Genomic DNA, 19,433 nt, shown 5'->3' on the forward strand with positions numbered 1-19,433 from the left:
GCAAATTTAACATACCGAGTATAGAGTAGGATGTCTAAGGATTCACTGCAGGTGGTACAGACAGTCTTGTTGCTATCCTTGTACGAGGAGTGATCAGGACACTGTGAAGGAATAACTGTTTATTAATAACACAAAACTTGATTGTATTGTCCTTGGATGAATGTCCATACAACTAACTACATTTATTTATTTATTTTCTGTCCATATAACAAAAAGTTTTTGGACATTGTCAGGAAAATTTAGCTTACATTACACACATTCAGTAAAATATTTACATTCTTTCATAACATCATATGGATCAGACACATGTCTGTACACACTATTTTTCAAAATGGCACTACAAGTAGATTCCTCTATATTGTAACACAATTTAGCTTATATTTGTAATAGTACAGTACTCATAATACAGTGTATAATTACATTCTTTCATACCACTGATAGATCGAAGACATTGTGTGTATACACTGTTTCCCAAGATATGCACTACAACTTAAAGTCCTCTATAGAGCAACAACACTTCTCTATTAATAATTGCTTCAGTCTACTCTTTAGCATATTTTGATTTGCTTTCTTGAATTCACAGGGTAGTGCAATGTAGAAAATTGCTCCCATGCTATGTGGGCTGTGTTCCATTGCCTTTTTATTGGTCACAATTCTATGAGAATTTTCCCTTCCCTGTGTATCATAGTTGTGTACATTACTGTTTGTCGTATTAAATTCAGGATTTTGTTTCATGGACATGACTATCTGCAGTATATACATGGAGTACACTGTAAGACTTTTATATTTTCTAAAGATGTCTCTACAAGGCTCTCTCTTCTTTACCTTGGCTACCATTCTTACTGCCTTTTTTTGTAATCTAAAAAGTCTATCTATATGAACTGCTGGTGCCCCACCCCATATCTCAATACCATACTGAAGTTGCGGATGAATCAACCAAAAATATATTTGCCTTAAAGATCATGGTCCAAGAAGGCTGAGCCTGTTTCAGAAGGTACACATTTCTACTGATTTTCTTGCAAATATTATCTATGTGTTCTTTCCTTGATAAGTGTTCATCAACAACGATGCCCAAAAATTTATGTGAATTTGCATATGCAAGACCCAATGGGGATTTAAATACAGTATCAGTTATGGCAGCATTATAACTGAGGATGAACTTCATTATTCCCATTTTGTCTTTATTTACAAGAAGCTTGTTTGCTGTAAGGTATGTGGACAGAGTATTGAAACTGATGTCGATACTGTTAGCTGCAGACTGCATATCACTGCCACAGCTAATTAAGGATATGTCATCGACATAGCTTACAACCATGAAGTTTTGGGGTTCAAATAAGTTATTTACATATACAATGAACAGAAGAGGCCCTACTATGCTTCCTTGAGGCATGCCACATTGAAGTGTCCTGAAGGTTGATTTGGTTGTTAGGAGCTGCTCATTATTTTTATAAGTTAGCTTTACACACTGTTTCCTGTCTTTCAAATAGGAGGCAAGTAGTTTCAAGGCTAGTCCTCTCAACACGTACTCTTCTAGCTTATACAGAAGAATGGTATTATTCACAGTATCAAAGGCTTTACTCATATCTAGGAAAGTGCCTATTACATTGTCACTTTTGTCCAGCTTATTTAATATTTCATGAATAAAAGATGCTACCGCTGTTGTAGTAGATCTCCCTTTTCTAAATCCATGTTGTAGGTTGTTTAATAGATTGTGTTTGGTGAAATATGATACAGCTTGATTTAGTATTACTCTCTCTAACAATTTGATTTGCCTAGTTCTGAGGTTAGTGATATTGGCCTGTAGGTTTTAGTGTCAGTTTTTAATCCCTTTTTATGCACTGGTATAATTTCAGTAATTTTGAAAAGGTCAGGGAATACACCATTACTGAGGGAGGTATTTATCAAGTGAGTCAGGGGTTTCACTAATTCATCCCTGCATTCCTTTAGCAGTTTAGGTGAAATGTCATCCCAGCCACAAGACATTTTTGGTCGAAGTGCTGATATGATTGCTAGGACATCCCTCTCAGTAATGCCGTGGATATAAAAGAACTGGCTGGATTTTCCAAGGCTAAAATTTTGTGGCTTGACATGAACTTCATTTGTACCAACTGTACTGAACTTTTGTATAAATTTCTCACACGTTTATTTCTTCACCATTTTCTTTTAATGTTATGTTGCTGTGTTCACAGGAATTCTGTTTCCCACTTTCTTTATGCATTATTTTCCAGGCAGTTTTACTGATACAGCTAGAGTTCCTTATTTCAGAGGTATATTTCTGTGCTTTTACGTTAGTCAAGGACTCTCTGTAAGTTTTTCTGAGCAGTTTATATTTTGTTGAGAAATATTGTAGTTTAGTATCTCTAAAAAGTATATAGCAATCTTTCATTTTCTCCCTCAGTTCAATAATTTCAGAAGGAAGATTCTCAGCTTTATGGTTTGTAGCTTTATTCTCTTTTTGAACTAAGGGACAGGTTTCATTTAAAGTGTTACTGAATAACTTTAGAAATATTCCCATTTTTCATTCACTTCAGTTGCATTGTACACTGGTTCCCATTTTTCATTCCCTTGTACCATCTTAAGTTTAGAATAATTAAATTTTCTTTGTATTGTATTGTATTTTTCATTGGTCCTGTTGTCTACATAGCAGCTTATGCATAAGACATTGGGCAAGTCAAGTTATAAATAAACAGGCTGAAAGTCATTTCAAGGCATACATATTTAAGGTTACAATAATACACTTTACACATAAGTATTTATATAACACATTTCATAAATTTAAATATTCTTCAATGGAGTAAAAGCAGTGATGCTGTAAATATGACTTTAGAGATTTTCCAAATGTATTGACCTCAGTGATAGCTTTTATGTTTTTAGGAAGTTTGTTATAAAGCTTAACTCCCATGTGAAAAGTACCTTTTTGACACAGTGCTGTGCTGATTTGGGTCACATGTAAGTTTCTGTTTTGTCTGGTAAAGTGCTCATGTATATCACAGTTTTTTGCAGTCTCCAGTCCTTGCCTATTACATTTAATTTAAAGAACAAAAGGGTTTCCATAATGTATACACATGGTAATGGAGGAATAGCAGATTTCTTAAACAGGGGTTTACAAGAGTCTCTAGGCTTGCACCCAAACAAGATTCTAATGGCCCTTTTTTGTAGTTTAAAAGTGCTATTAGCTGTTTTAGAGTTTCCCCAGAAGGTGACACCATATCTAAGACAAGAATGAAAGTACACATGATATGCATTCAATACTGTTTTCTTTGCTCAGTTCTGCATTGAGATATTCAATATGCTTATTCCATCTGATGTTACTCTGCAGCCAAAGTCCTAAGAATTTGGTTTCAGTATTGTTACCAACTGGTTCGTCATTGATAGAGACTGATGGGATAAACATATCCTTGTTAGGAACATTGTGGAATTTTAGAGCAATGGTTTTCTTACTGTTTATTACAAGCTGATTACTCTGTGCCCAGCTGCTAAGTAGTTTCGTGACTGTGTTTACTGTCTGCTGTAACTGTTCATCGTCGTCTCCTTTTAGTAGAATCATGGTGTCATCTGCAAATATGATTGTTTTGTGTGCATCAACATTTAGGCTTAGATCATTTATGTACAGAAGAAACAGAAGGGGTCCCAATACTGATCCTTGGGGTACACCACATTTAATTTGTTTATAGTCAGATAGGTGATTTGATACAGTTTTTAGTTCAATATTTGTGTGCTTGATGCACACTGACTGCATACGATTACTCAGGAAGGAACTGATCCACTTGTTGGACAGACCTCGAATATCATATCTTTCTGGCTTTGATAGCAGAATTTGATGGTCCACCATGTCAAAAGCTTTTGACAAGTCAATAAAGACTCATGTTGTTTCCTGTTTTTTATCCATCAGGTTTAGGATGGAATTGATGCACTCATAGACAGCAGTTGTTGTTGACCTCTTATTTCTGAATCCATGTTGTTCATTACGTAGGATGCTGTTTTTTATTTGTAAATTTCATAAGTTTCTCATACGTAAATTTTTCCAGTACTTTATATATAACTGTATCATTTTCAGTTACATCTATGTTCCCTACATCAATTTCCATAGTAAGGGCTCTGTGATTACAAATGTAGTTTTCTAAGGTGTTTACATTTACTTTCTCTTTTCCTACATTTGTGAGAACATGGTCAATACATGTCTTCATATTTGCAGTGGCTCTTGTAGGTTCTGAGTTCATTTGTTTAAAGTTATAACACTGTAATACATCCATATAATGCAAATAATTAACACTATTATTTAATGAGTCTATGTTGATGTCTCCAACAAGCAACAAGTGTTTTTTACACACTGCTGTCCCCTCCAGTAAGTCCTCCAGGCAATTTAGAAACTCTTCTGTGTTACTTCCAGGTGACCTGTACAGTGTTGCTATAATAAGGCTGTTGTTTACTGCTGCAACCTCAAATACCATTTCAGTACTCAGATCATCTATCCATTTCACTTTTTCACATTTTATATCATTTCTACTATAAATGTCTACCCTACCACTTTTGTGTGTCTTTCTGCAGTACAAGTTTATAAGTCTGTAATTTTTTAGCCTGTAACCATATGCTTCCTCTTCCTTGCATCCCAATTCACTCGCTAGGAAGAGGTGTGGCTTAGTTTCATTTAGGTAAACACTCAGCTGCTCTGTTTTATTAGTTACATACTGGACATTCTGATATGCAAGGGTTAATTTATTATGCTTTCCTCTAAAAAAAATCATTGTTTACTTTGTGATGGAGAATTCTGTTTAATTTGTCTTTTTCTTTCATAATTTCCCATATTTTGTCACACAAGAATTTTTTGCCTTCAAAATTTAGGTGCATACCATGTCTGGTATGTAGGCTTCTGTTCAGTTTGCCTATATCTAATATTTTACATTTGCCAAAACAAGCACACATTTGTTTCATTTTAATGTTTGTTTTTCGAATCAACTTATTTACACATGAATTGTGCATGAGCTCATACCTGTGAGGCATCATTGTAATAATGGTGTTTCGTGATTTATTTGCTTCTAGGAAGTTTTCCAGGCTTGCTAGGCAATTTCATTTTTCATTTCTTGCGATGTCATTGGCACCAGCTATACACACTACATATTCATTTTCTTCTTTCTCATCATTCTCTTCTTTTTTGTTTCTCTGCTAGTCGACATCAATAACAGATTTCGACTTGCACCTGGTTTCACTATTCCTATTGCTTGGATATCTTTGTAATTGTCCTGTAAAACACTCGCCAAATTTCTGCCATGGCTGTCTGTTAATAAGAGAACATTGTACCTTTGTTTTGACGGTTTGACGATCGTGTTTTTTACCGTTTTTTGTTTGTTTCTCCACTGCATAGTTTACGAAATTTGTTTTCGCCACATTTCACACTTTCACATTTATTAGTATTGGTTTCAGGTAAGAGCTGAGGCACAGGTATGGCAAATATAACTGTTTTGTGAGAGTTTTCACTTTTTTTTGCTGTGAAGATTACTTTTTGTGACTTTTTACACACACTCGAATTTACCTCATATTTCAATCCAGTCACTTGACTACAGTTTTCGGAGTAAAGGATATTAAAATTGTTTTCACACTCGAAACTTGGTTTACTCGCTGTAGGTGACATTTTTTCACCTTATGCTTTACATCTGCCGTTCACTGTCTTCCATTCCATCGACTTATAGTTGCGAACTTTCAGCAGTACACCCATGTTTTGTTTCAACCTAAGCTCCACATTTTCATGCTTTAGGCTGTCGTTTTCTCTTCTTAATCCTTTGATTACTGATTGTGAACTTGAAATATGTTCACTATACATTTTAAGTTCTTCTTTGCACTTCACACAAGCGATCTTTTTAACTACATCACTGTAATTTAATTTAGCAGTAACATCATGTTCATCTATACTCGCCACCATCTTGAACTCCATTTATATCCAACAGAAATGTCACTCCTGTGACATTGTCTGTAATGTGCCTATATGACAAACACCAGTGACATAGTAGACAGCAGCATGAATACCTTGGACATTACTGGGCCAGCACTGTTGGCGTATGATTGATGGTATACTGCAGGTGAAGATGACGATGAACTGAGCCAGGTCTGCCGGTGTAAAGCACTGACACAAAATTGCTGGTACTACAAACTTGTAGCACTGGGACTGAACTGCTGATGCAGCTGGATGGAACTGCTTGTACTGCCAACTTGAGGCATAAGGTGTAATTCACTTAGCACAGTCCAGTGGTAGCCCAAATAGTCAGGCATAGATGGCTATCCACATGGCACTGCGAGAGCATGTGACCTGGTGTGCCAAATAGTGCCCTGCCAACAGTGCACTCTTCTGTAACAGGACACTGCCTGTTGGTGGCCCTAGACACTGTGGAGGCAATGTGTAGCTCTGTAGTAAACAGCCTAGGCCGTACAAGGAAAATATCTCGGTGTCGATGTGAGCTGCGTTCGCTTGTCCCCCTGGTGGGTTGGCTGTCTGCATGGCCTACCTGGTGTGTGGAGGAATTGACTACCATATGGATACAACTTGCCCCCCACCTTAAAAATTAAAAATAGATGGTATTGCATTCCATGTACACTGAAGTGAACAAAAGCATTATGCACATATAAGAACATTGGAAACCATATAAACCACTGAATAAGAATACAGGAGACAGCTAACAAGATTGCTGAGCATGTGTTGTGGGACACATGCCTGCTGATGCCCAAGAACAGTACAGAAACTGCAAACACCCAGCACCAGGTGCATGGAAACATAGATGAAACTATGAAACAACATGAGAAATTGAACCCAAAACCGCTAATTAACAGAAGAATAAGATCCCAACAAAACAAGCATTCATGTCCATGTAGGAGTACGATGACTGGCTGTCGCAGGCTGCAATGGGGAAGGCTGGGCATCAGTGGGGCTTGTGGCAAAACTTCACAGATGAACACACAACCGGATCAGTGACACAGGCCTAGATGGTGAGACAGATTCAGCAGCAGCAATGTGAGTGACAGCATGAGCAACCATGGTGATCCCAGTGAAGACTACTGGGCTGGCTGGCAGCAGCAGCTGCAGTGGTGGTAGCAAGGGACCTCCCACAGCAGAGCCAGCAATTTACTCACTGGCACGACAACTAGCATCAGTGTCGACAGGGCAGGTGACAACAGCATTCGGGCTGGCCGGAACAGGGACAGCTGCGTGAGGACTGACAAACAGACCAACGTCATCACAGACAGATGTAGTGATGACTGGAGAGCCAGCCACATTAGGGCTGGCAGTGCCAGGCTGGACCGCAGGAATGATGTTGTCTCTGACAGGCTTGGCACCAACAGGAGAGCCAGCGATGACCGGACTGGCGTCATCATTGACACAGTTGGTGATGACATGAGGGCTGATTGGGATAGGGCTGATGACGTCTGGACTGATGACAGTGCCGATGGCATCACTGACGCAGCAATGACACGAGTGACAGCTGGTACAGGGCTGATGAAGGTAGGACTGATGATGTTGTCGACACAATTAGTGATGACCCGAGAGCCAGTGACGTCTAGACTGATGATAGGATTGACATCGTAGCCGATAGGTCAGATGATGACTGGAAGGCTGGTGGTGTCAGAGTCAGTGTGGAGAAGATGGCTGGCATCTGATGGTGTCACAGGCTTGACAAAGTGTGGTGAGACTGCCACCATAGATCTCTGGGAATGAAACACACAGTGCTGCATGGCACAACAATAATGTTGTAAACAACCTGACTGAAAGTGGCCCAGCTTGCCACGCACAAAACAGTTGGTCACCCTGTCTGGACACTTTTCACTCAAACACCATGAAAAAGACTGTCCAACATTGAAGAAGGACATGACATCCTCACTGCTCAGCACGAGGTGACTGACACAACAGAAATGCACATTTAATTGTTCCACTAACAGTTTATAGTCTATGTCCTCTGGATGAGAGACTGTGAAAAATTGATAGGACAAACAAAAAATTTCTGTATTCCCACTGAGAAGAAACTGAGCACTATGTTGTGTACCTTGGAGACCATAGGCCATGAAGTGCAACTCCAACTATTGATGGCGCAAGTCCCAAATTTTTTCTGTAATACACACAAAAAGTCAGCACAGCTGTGAGAAAGGCATGATGAGATGTGGCTGTAGCAACCAAAACCTGAGTGGTCTGAGTTACACCCTGTAGCAGTTTCTAAATTTGCTGCTTCTGTAGCCAAAGGATGTGAGGCACTGATGGGGCAGACATGATAATGGAAATGTTCACTCAAATCATATAGATGGAAATGCACTGCCAGTCTTGGGACTTGGATTGTCACAAAAATATGAAAAAGGCACTAAATAACTACTGAAAACAATACAGACTAACTGCATCAACTAAGAGAATTCCTTTGGCAACAACACATGGATGGAGACAACCAGTGTGACACACAAATACTGTCATAAGATATGCAGAAAGCATCTAATACAACTAAATACAGGCTATGACAACATTAAAAACATGAATACACTGACCCATCAAAACAAATGAACACAATCAAACAGAAACCTATTCGCCAGAAAACCTCTCAGCCAGTGAGAAAAACAGCATATGACTCCAGTGAACAAACTTAACACACAGCAAGAGCAACAGACTGCATCCTACAACAGTCTTGTCACCAGAGTGATCCTATCCCAGACGTCCAAGATAACCTCCAAGCCCTACTGAAATCCATGGACCTTTCCCAGTGCCTCTCACCTGGGTCCATCTCCCTCCTCATCCCAATAACACTCCACACACCAGCCTTCTAGATGCTCCCCAAAATCCACAACCCAACAATTCTGGACATCACATTATAGCTGGCTATTGTGCTCCCACTGAAAGAATTTATGCTCTTGTTGACCAACAACTCCAACCAATTGCCCAAAACCTAACTTCCCACATCAGATACTAACTGCTTCCTACATCAACTTTCCACCATCCTCAACTCTTTATCTCCTGGATGCATCAGTGTTGATGCTGCCTCCCTATATACCAACTCCCCTCATGTCCATGGCTTTGCTGCTGTTAAACACTACCTCTGCCAACAGCCATCAGCCTCCAAACTCACCACCTCATTTCTTATACACCTTAACAACTATATCCTGACCCATAACTACTTTTCCTTTGAAGGGGAGGTTTATGGACGAATCTGTGGCACTGTCCCCACACAGTCAACCTAACAGTTTCCCCTTTTTCCATCCTGTGACCACTTCCTAATTCATGTACCCATGTCACCTTCAGCATGTGCTGCTTCCCATGGCTGCTGCAACCATGGCAACCCATATACCTGCCACCCCTCCCTCCTGCATTCCTAGCTGCCAAACAGGTTGCCTCCTTCCGAGCTGTAGACAGTTCCTTTCCCTGCCTCTGCCTCCCTCTACCGTTACCCACCCTGCCTGATACTACTCCCACCTCAACCAGTCCACCTGCCATTCCAAATGAAGATCCAGTGGCTTACAACTGCAACACTTTATCAAGTCACAGGTTGTGGTTTATATGCAATCAGTGTTCAGCTTTGGTTGGTTAGTTTGGAGGAGGGGACCAAACTGCGAGGTCATCGGTCCTGTCAGATTAGGGAAGGATGGGGAACGAAGTTGACTGTGCCCAAACAAAGGAACCATGCCAGGACTTGCCTGAAGCAATTTAGGGAAATTATGGAAAACCTAAATCAGGATGGCCAGATACAGGTTTGAACTGTCATCCTCCCAAATGCGAGCCCAGTGTGCTAACCACTGTGCAACCTCACTCGGTGTTCAGCTATCTTTGTCAACATATTTGCTATGAAGTAGAAGATTAGGTAAACATATTTTGTGCTAGTCATGGTTTTAGGTTAAAAATAGTCTTTTTAAAAGATGTTTCATGTTTAGTGCAGTGTGTTATATGAAACATTATTCCTGTTAGCAGACTGCATCATTCATCTGCAGTTACGGAAGATCTGCAAAATACTCATCTACCACAACTCTTCAATTTGACTCGAAGCGTTTTTCCCACCACAATTTTCAATATGTAGATAGATAGATGTTAGAGGATGCCAAATCTGGTGTACGGGATGGATGTTCCAACAACTCAAATTTCAAATACTTTATTATTATTCTTTTCCATCTCAGAACTCCTTCATGCATTTTTCATTTGGTTGATCCAAAAGAGTAGCATAGTATTCACAAGTTACTGTTTAACCTATTGCTTGGCAATCAGTCAGGCTAATTCATTCCCGATTCTACAAAGCAATTTTCTAGGAGATAAGAGTGTCTCACCTTTTTTGATGAAGGATCATAGAATTCCACTGAGTGCTTTGGAGTTCTGGAATGAAGTGATGGACCACTGCTTCATACACAATAACAAAGTGGAATGCAAATTTAGTTTTATTCAGTTTCAAAGGGTCCAAGAATTGATGACTACATTGTTTCTGTATTAGCTTTTGGTAGGCTTTCAACAAAGTGACACTCACCTTTTGCAAAGTTTTGTAGTATTTAGTTATTCAAGTATGCCAATGCTGAATTTAGCTGACCTTTTCTTATTTGTTTAAAAAGAAATAGCAGACTATTTGCAAATCTTCATTAATTTTGCTCAAACTTTTTTGCTGTTAAACAATCCAAAATAATGAATTTCAGGATGATGTGGTATTCTAGTTTGTTATTTGAACAAAACACACACAGCAAGAGTTCTTTAAATACCATATAAACCAAACTGTTGTGCAAGTCGAATTATGCTTTACTTATATTGTTGTACAACATCTATTATCTTAACAAAAATGACATTTTGATACTATGCATACCATCTCATTGTCAAGCTGAGATATTTTCTCCTTACCCTGATAAACCAGTGACACATAATAGTGCATTGCAGAATATGCTATACAACAAAACAGCAAGACTTTGGATGACATTTTTGTCTGTGGAGAATTAGTCCTATGATTTCTCCTTCTGTAGTTTAGTTTTTGCTAACATGCATAATTATTTTCCCTTATGTTTTTTTATATCTTCAAATTTAACACATATTTCGGACAACACAACAACACATTCGATTAAACACTGAGTCTCAGTCTAGCGGCCGCTGCTCGGCTGGCCGCTTAGGTGGCGCAGCTGCTGCCTGGCTGGCAGACAGCGCCGCACGTAGAGGACGTGCGTAATTGCACGGCGGCACTTTGAATAATCGGCGAGTCACAACATGTTTAAACTCTACCATTCTCTGTTTTAAGCTGTCCAGGCTCTATTGCATTTCAGTGTTGTTCCTTTCCTTTTTCTTTCCTTTCCTTTTATGTTTTCATTCACTGAGTCTAAGAAATTTTTTTCTCTGCTTTCTGCTTTCTTATCATTAATATGGGGACTGCCCTCTTCACTGCTTGTAATCTATTAAGTTATTACATCTTACTTGTCACATTTGCCTTGCAATTTATTCCTGTTGTATCCTGTTGTTTCACAGCATATCTTGCTGGACATAGGTTTGATATAATTAATACCCTGAACATGACTGATTAGTGTTGTAACTTGGGCACACAACATGACCAAGAATGTTAGTACAAATTTATTAGACTGTAGCATGTACACCATTCGCCATAACATACACTGGACACAATAAGATAAGGCAAATGTATGCAAGGAGTAATCACATGATAACTGAGAGCAATTGTAGTGTTGCAGGGCTTAAATAGGCATTTGCTCATGGTGTGCTCTATCCGAAGTTCACAGTATTGCTCTTTCACAGTGCACTTTTGTGGATGACAACACACTGCTAATGCACACGGCTTTCAAGAGTGCACACATTACTTCTTTTCTCTTCCCTTGGGGAACAGCTCGTGTTTGTGAGATGTCCATGGTGTCTTCCTCCACAAGGCTCTGACTGAGATGACATGCTGATACTGGAGCGTATGGTCAGAAGTACTTTGGGCACAGTCAGTGTTTCAGTCTGCCTCCTCATGACAACCTGTACGGTAAGATGGGTGATGTCAGTGTGAGCTCCATGTCCACATCAGGTCCAGGGCCTGGTGGTTGTGGTACTTCCACAGTTGATGGCTGAGGTGGTGGAGACAGGTCTGGTATGAATGGCAGCTGCATCAATATTTGTAGCAGTATTGGAGAAGCTGCAGTGATAGGGGACCCTTCATATGTCGTAGCAGGGACCGGGATCTGGTCGTCTACACACGGGCACAACTGGTTGTAATGGCGCACACAGGGGCTCTCCTCCATACAGATGTCGCAGAGATGGCAGCTTCAGGATATGACAGCGGGAATCCATTTTGTGGGAAATGACCAAACCCATGTGTCCAGACAGCCACCTTGGATCAGAAATGGGACAATGGCTGCACAGATTAGTTACCCTGGCCAGGCCGCAGGAGTATCTGGGGTTTACACCTGTGGAGCAGTTTGGTGGGGCTTGTTGCTGCCAAACAGCATGAAGCAATAGGAAGACAGAAGAAATTGATCCAACGCAGTGAGTCGTGTTGTTTCATTTGTGTTTTGAATGCTCTAACTAACCTTTCTGCCTCACCATAGGACTGCAGGTAGAAGGGTGGGACAAAAATGTGGTGAATCCCATAGGCATTGCAGAAGGAGGTAAACTCCTGCGGCATAAAATGAGGGCCGTTATCAGAGACCAACATTGCTGGAAGCCCTTCAATGGAAAAAGTTTTAGACAGGGCTGCCATGGTGGCAGAGGCTGAAGTTGACGGGCAACGAACAACATATGGGAATCAAGAGAATGCATAAATTACTATTAGCCAGTATGCATTAAGGAAAGGGCCACAAAATTGATGTGGAGATGGTCCCAGTCCTGCAAAGATTGCGGCCACAGAGACAATGTTGCCTGCGAGGAATCTTGCTGTGATGCACATTGAGAACATGCCCAACCAAACAAATGATGTCGCTATCCAAACCAGCCCAAAAAATATGACGGCAGGCTAACGCCTTGGTACTGACACTCCCCAGTGATCAGCATGCAGCAATTGCAGGATCTCACTGAAAAGAGCATACATAAGTTATTGAGATGTTCAGCAGCGGAGGAGCCAGACATCACAATAGCATCAAGACTGTAGGCACAGCCAGGCACAGACCTTGTGAGCTGTTTGAGAAACCATTGAAAAATCTCCAGGGCACTGGTGACACCAAATAGTAACCGCAAATATTGATACAAGCCAAAAGGAGTGTTAATGACCAAGAGCGCTTGAGAGTCAACATCAATGGGAAGCTGCAAATATGCATGAGAGAGGTTGATTAGGCAAAATACTGACCAGCAGAGAGCATAGCAAAAAGTTCATCAGGGCACAGTAAGGAATTCATCTCAGTGATAGACTGAGCATTGACAGAAACTTTGGAAGCACCATCCCAATGGCTTTTTGACAATGACTAAGCAGGTAACCCATTTGCTGGATGCAATCAGTTGGACAACCCAGAAGGCCATGAGGAGGTTGGGCTCTGCCTTGATTTGGTCATGTAGCGCCTTTGGCACCGGGCAAGCTCAAAAGAAATGGAATCTGGCTGAAGGTTTCATGGTGAAGTGGGCTTTGAAATTATTGGCACAACCCAAGCCCACAGAAAATGGGGCAGAAAATCCTGAGCATAAAGGATCAAGTTGTGTGTAAGGCACTTGATCAGAGATGACATGTCATCAGAAGTAGTAAAGCTGAAAAGGTTTAAGGTGTCCAAACCAACCAAATTTTTGGTGTGTGCATTGTTTGTCTCCAGAAAAGTCAGCAGATGAACCACAGAATTTTATGTGATGGGCGCTGAGAAAATACCTAATATCAGAATGCTTTGTTTATTGTTGGTGACTAATGTAGATGACACTGGCACTAAGGGTGGAGAATCCAAGCCTATGTTTGCAAGTTGAGTAATGACATTGCAGCACCAGTGTCGACTTGCATGTGTAAAACCCTCTGATAAACCTTGACATCAATAAAAAGCTTTTTGGATGCATTGGAGATTGCTGATATCCATGTCAGCATCTGAAATAGGCTGTCAGAATTTTGCGTTACAAACAGGAGCCATGTGGCCCACACCTTGTTTCACTGGAAGCAAATGGCCCAATGCTTAGGACAATCTGGCCTATCATGAATGACAAAACACAAGGGGCAAGAGGGAAGCATGGAGCACTTGCATTTTTTATCATTACTTGGCTTGCTGTGCTGCTGCTGTGGCCATGGCTGCTGCATTGAGTTGGGTGGGCCACTGTGATATTTTGCTCGCATGCAGACTACCACCACCATATCATCCCCCTGTGAACCGTCTGACAAACAGCAGGGAGAAGCAGGTTGAACTTCTGCAACATCACACCTGGATTCAATTTGAGTACCCAAAGCCCTCAAAGCCTCAAACGGTTGTGCAGTAGTCAAAATGTCAGAGAGGGAGGGTTTTCACATTGAAGTGACTGACCACAAACCTCACGATCGGGCCCAGCCAAATGATTGCATCACAAACCATTTGGTTGGCATATGACTCCTTATGTACATCAGTGACAAAGTGACAACAATGGATTAAACTGTGAAGCTCAGCTGCCTAAGCTTATAGGAATGTTCTAGTTTCTTGTGACATGGATAGAACTCAAGCAGCAATGACATATGTCTGCTTCTTATTGGAAGAAGGTCACACATGTTATCTGAAAAGAATGAAGACAGATCCTGCAGGGGTGAGGGCAGTTGGCAAGGTGTTGATACATGCAAGGCGATAACCAAGACAGAAATAAAGCATGGCATAAATTAACATCAGCCGATCCAAATGCATGAAAATGTTGCTGCAACCATTTTTCATAAGCTTCCCATTGTTTGACAGACTCATTTTAAGCCAGAAGCGATGGTGGATAAATGGCCAGGGCAGCAACAGGCAAAACGGGAGGCCGAAGGGGTGACGTGGCAGGTAATATAGTTTGAGACGGACCAGAACTGGCCAAAACAGAGGCAAGCATTTGCAATATCTGGGTTAGATTGTGTTGCACTGTGGTGAGTACCTCCTGCTGATGACGAGATGCTGCAACGCTGCAGTAAGAACCCCTGGCCGATCAACCAGCCAGCATAAAAACTCGTCAGTATCATAGACACAAGCAGAGACTGCAAACCACACAGAGAACAATACTATACTCATTGTCACTTCTGTTGTAACTTGGACATACAACACAACCAAGAATATTAGCACAACTTTATTAGACGGGGGCATGTATACCAATCACCATAACATACACCAAACACAGTAAGATAAGACAAAAGTATGCAGGCAGTAATACATGATAAATGAGCATTAGTTAAGCATGGCAGGGTTTAAAAAGGCACTTGCACATGGTGGGCTCTATCGGAAGTTCACATTATTGCTCCTTTGTGGCATACTTTCACTGTTGACAACGTGCTGCTAATGTGCGCGGCTTTCAAGTCTGTGTGCATTACTTCAATTAGAATCACTAAATTGCAAATATTTGGAACCTTGTTCATATTTGAGTTTACATCTTTGTCTCAATATTAGCAATCCACTGAAGCATTGGATGCTCATGAATGAAAATAACTACCGAGCGAGGTGGCGCAGTGGTTAGCACACTGGACTCGCATTCGGGAGGACGACGGTTCAATCCCCCGTTCGGCCATTCTGATTTAGGTTTTCCGTGATTTCCCTAAATCACTCCAGGCAAATGCCGGGATGGTTCCTTTGAAAGGGCATGGCCAACTTCCTTCCCCATCCTTCCTTAATCCGATGAGACCGATGACCTTGCTGTTTGGTCTCTTCCCCCCAAACAATCCAATCCAATGAAAATAACTAATTAATTTTCAATCTGTGGTCACTGCTATTTCCTATTTGCATTAGACTTAAGATGTTCATGTCTCTGTGCTGATGCATTTATGCTTCCACAGCTGCTAATGAAGCCAAAATATTTCCCAATTGTAAAATTCCCCGTGTATACTGTTATTAATTTCAGATAATCACACATTGAGTAGATTCACACACAACTATCTTGCCAAACATTTCTGAATTTCACAATGTAGCACATTTTGTTATGCATACATGTCCCTTGTCATAAAATAATAAAAGCTACTTATGTATTTGACACTTTATAATACAGATAATCATAAATTTTGAGTCTGTTAAAACACACTGGACTGCCACCTGTCTCACTGAATACATGTGTTCTAGTCAACCCAAGAAATACGAAACAGTAACAGCTTAGTTGAACACTCAGTTCACATAGATAGGGGCAACACTTTGAATTTTCACATTAAGACAAGAGTAGCGTGAAAATACTTTTGTGTCAACTTGAAACAATTCAAAGGTACCTCATAAAATTTATATTACTCTTACACTGAGCTGCCTCCTCATTCCAGGCTAATGTCAATACCAATACTACCCAGTGCTCAAAATGATTCCCACACAAATCTGTTGTAACTTATATGTTCTTACTGCCACTACACCAACATTTGTGAAAATTGCAATACCCATAAACACTAGCCTAAATTAATTAAAATGAAGAGGATATTTTGTGTAGATGTAGACCCAGCAGCACTCTCTTTGTGTGACTGGAAAGATCAGTGTTATACAAAGTTTAGTCAGTGAAGAGTGGAAACGTGAAAGCACAAGCCATTATCCATCATTAATACTGGAAGTGGGAATATCAGTATGTCTGTAACCTTACATTAGGCAGAGTGATCAATCTCCTAGAAATATGTCTACCATATAATGACATTTCAGATCTTAGTGGGAGTACAATTACATTAGTGTAGAATGAAGGCTTTCACGACCGGTTGACATGGCTGTTGATATACTTTCCGGGATGTGAGGTCGTGGTCCAAGAACTTTTCTGCTCCTCACGTTTCGTCCAGGACTGCACTGGACTTCCTCAGAGGCGCTGCTCTGCTGAGTCTTGCCGACGGCAATTAATTAAAATGAAGAGGATATTTTGTGTAGATGTAGACCCAGCAGCACTCTCTTTGTGTGACTGGAAAGATCAGTGTTATACAAAGTTTAGTCAGTGAAGAGTGGAAATGTGAAAGCACAAGCCATTATCCGTCATTAATACTGGAAGACTCAGTGGCAAGACTCAGCGGAGCAGCGCCTCTGAGGAAGTCCAGCACAGTCCCGGACGAAACGTGAGGAGCAGAAAAGTTCTTGGACCATGACCTCACATCCCGGAAAGTATATCAACAGCTATTACATTAGTGTTGTGTGAGTGTAATCAGTCAGTGGAAAAGGGCCATATGGAGAGTTTTGTATCTACACAGGGTGTGACAGCTCTGTGAACAGTCACTGTCCATACAGATGTAACTATACTAGTTGAAAGTGGCTCAACAACAAAGTCAGGGAGCTAAATCCTGGGGAATGAAACTCAATGTTCAAGTCTATCTTATGGGAGAGCAGAAAATCCAAACACCTCATAGAGATGAGCATGAAAACAAACATCAAATACAACCAGTGTGAGCAATTGAGCAACTAAGAACTTGGAAACAGAGTGTGACATGAGGTGTAGGCCAGGTCCAAGAGTGGTAAAATCAGCAGAAGAACTGATGACCCTGGCCTATCACTGGCAGGTAAACATTGGGTCAGTGGTTTTGCCCATACAGTGCTTCACATGTGCCATCCAGGACAGCTTGCTGCACTACTCACTCATCATTGGTATCCACTAGCAGGGATACTAAATTTATCACCCCGCCCTCCCCCTGAAAAGGTCACATAGAGCCAAAAATGAGCAGGTTGGTACCGCAACCTACATCGCCAAACTGGAGAGGGTGCTGGCAGTGCATTAGGCAGTGTTGACAGAGCTGACACCTCTGGAACAGTTGAAGAGTGTACTGGCTGGTGGAATGGCTGGTCCTCCTGCATCAGCAGGCATGAAGGCCCATAAATCAAATCAAATCAAATCCACAAGTGAGCAGGGAAAGGAAGGGGCAAGTTCCAAGTCAATGGGCTTGACATGAGTTGCAGGAGCAACCACCACTGGTGCTGTATTCTGGGGACAAAAGTAAGACAGCAGAGGGCATGGGGGGGGGGGGCAGCACAATTGGGAGCCTCATACTGGGAAAATGCCATAACTGACCATGTTGACCAGTTGGTACAGAGAGTGTGGCACCACTGGTACAATAGATAGCAGAAGCAACAAATTTGGAATGGTGGGTCAACTGCTCCTGTCTGACATCTACCACAAACAAATTTTGACATTTCTGGCCCATCACTACACCCAACAGCCACCCCTGATGCCAGCAAAAAGACCAGGCCTGAAGGGCAGCCCTGTGAGGAAAGCACAGCACGCTGCAACTCTGTGGGGCATGTGACTGGTGCCCATGCAGGCATTCTGTCAGACTGCACCCCCTAACTGGCATTGCCCAGTACGTGATGAGAAAATTAAATAGTGGATCATCATGGGACAATGCAGACAATGGATTCTCCATTTGGGTCTTGAACGTTCACATGAAGACCTCCACTTCAGAGTTGGAAGCTGGATGAAACATGGTGCTAGTCAGGTGCTGCAACTGCAAAAATATTCTAACTCCCACAACACAAGTTGCTGATTGTTACTGGATACTAGAGTCCATCCAGGGATTTGGGGGGTGGGGTGGGGGAGTAGGGAGGGGCTTCATAGCAAAAATGATGGACAATATATGAATAGTAGCTACCAACATTGGGAAAGACAATTTGGCAACATATCAGAAGTTAGACAATGCATCCACTACAAACAGCCACATGATTTCAAAAAATAAGTCTGCAAAATTGATATGCACCCTGTCCCTAGGGTGCTCCAGCAGTAGCCAAGGGGAAAACTGATGCAGTGGTGCAGCCTAGTTCTTTGCACAGACTGCAAAAGATGTTCAATATCTCAATCAATTGCCAGCCAGTAAATGTGACGCAGAGCCAAAGCCTTCATGCAGGACATGACTCAGTGCGACACTTGCAGCAACTGGAGTATGTGAGAATGCAGTGCTAGACAGACAGCCATGTTATGCCTTTGCTCATCCATGGCAAGCATGTGGAACTCCCAGACCATGTTAAGGCAGTCACACCGGTGGAAAAATGTATGCCATGCTGACTCCACTTGTGAAGAAGTGAAGTGTGCTTGGGCTGTCCCATCTGGACTGGTGATATGATTTTCTGAAGAATTGGGTCAGCAACCGTGGTGGCCATGACCTCCCGTACTGTCAAAGTAAGATCATGCAATGTCTGCTGCAAAGCACTAGCCAATGCAGAGATAAGGGTTCTGCTGTCGGTCAAACTCCAGTCCTGCTGTCAACTGTGATAGTGCAGCCACTTTATCATGTTGGGTGACGGACTGGTAATGATGGTGCCCACTTCTGCAGTCCTACCTGATTGACATTGACTGAGGGTTGAGTAAAGAAACCAGTGGCTTGTGGTTAGTGATGAGTAGGAAATTCACATCAAATAAGAAAACTTTTTAATCACGAAAATGATTGCCAATGCCTCCTTTTCGATCTGTGAATAATTAGTTGTGCTGC

The 19,433-nt window shown here is 41.4% G+C and overlaps 1 protein-coding gene across 2 annotated transcripts in view; it reads left to right on the forward strand.

Annotated features, from left to right (window-relative positions):
• LOC126183774 (uncharacterized) overlaps positions 1-19,433 on the forward strand; it is a 485,018-nt gene that overhangs the window by 324,697 nt on the left and 140,888 nt on the right. The gene's annotated exons all lie outside the window — the stretch shown is intronic.

This window comes from Schistocerca cancellata, chromosome 4, assembly GCF_023864275.1.
Source record: "Schistocerca cancellata isolate TAMUIC-IGC-003103 chromosome 4, iqSchCanc2.1, whole genome shotgun sequence".
Taxonomy (NCBI): domain Eukaryota; kingdom Metazoa; phylum Arthropoda; class Insecta; order Orthoptera; family Acrididae; genus Schistocerca; species Schistocerca cancellata.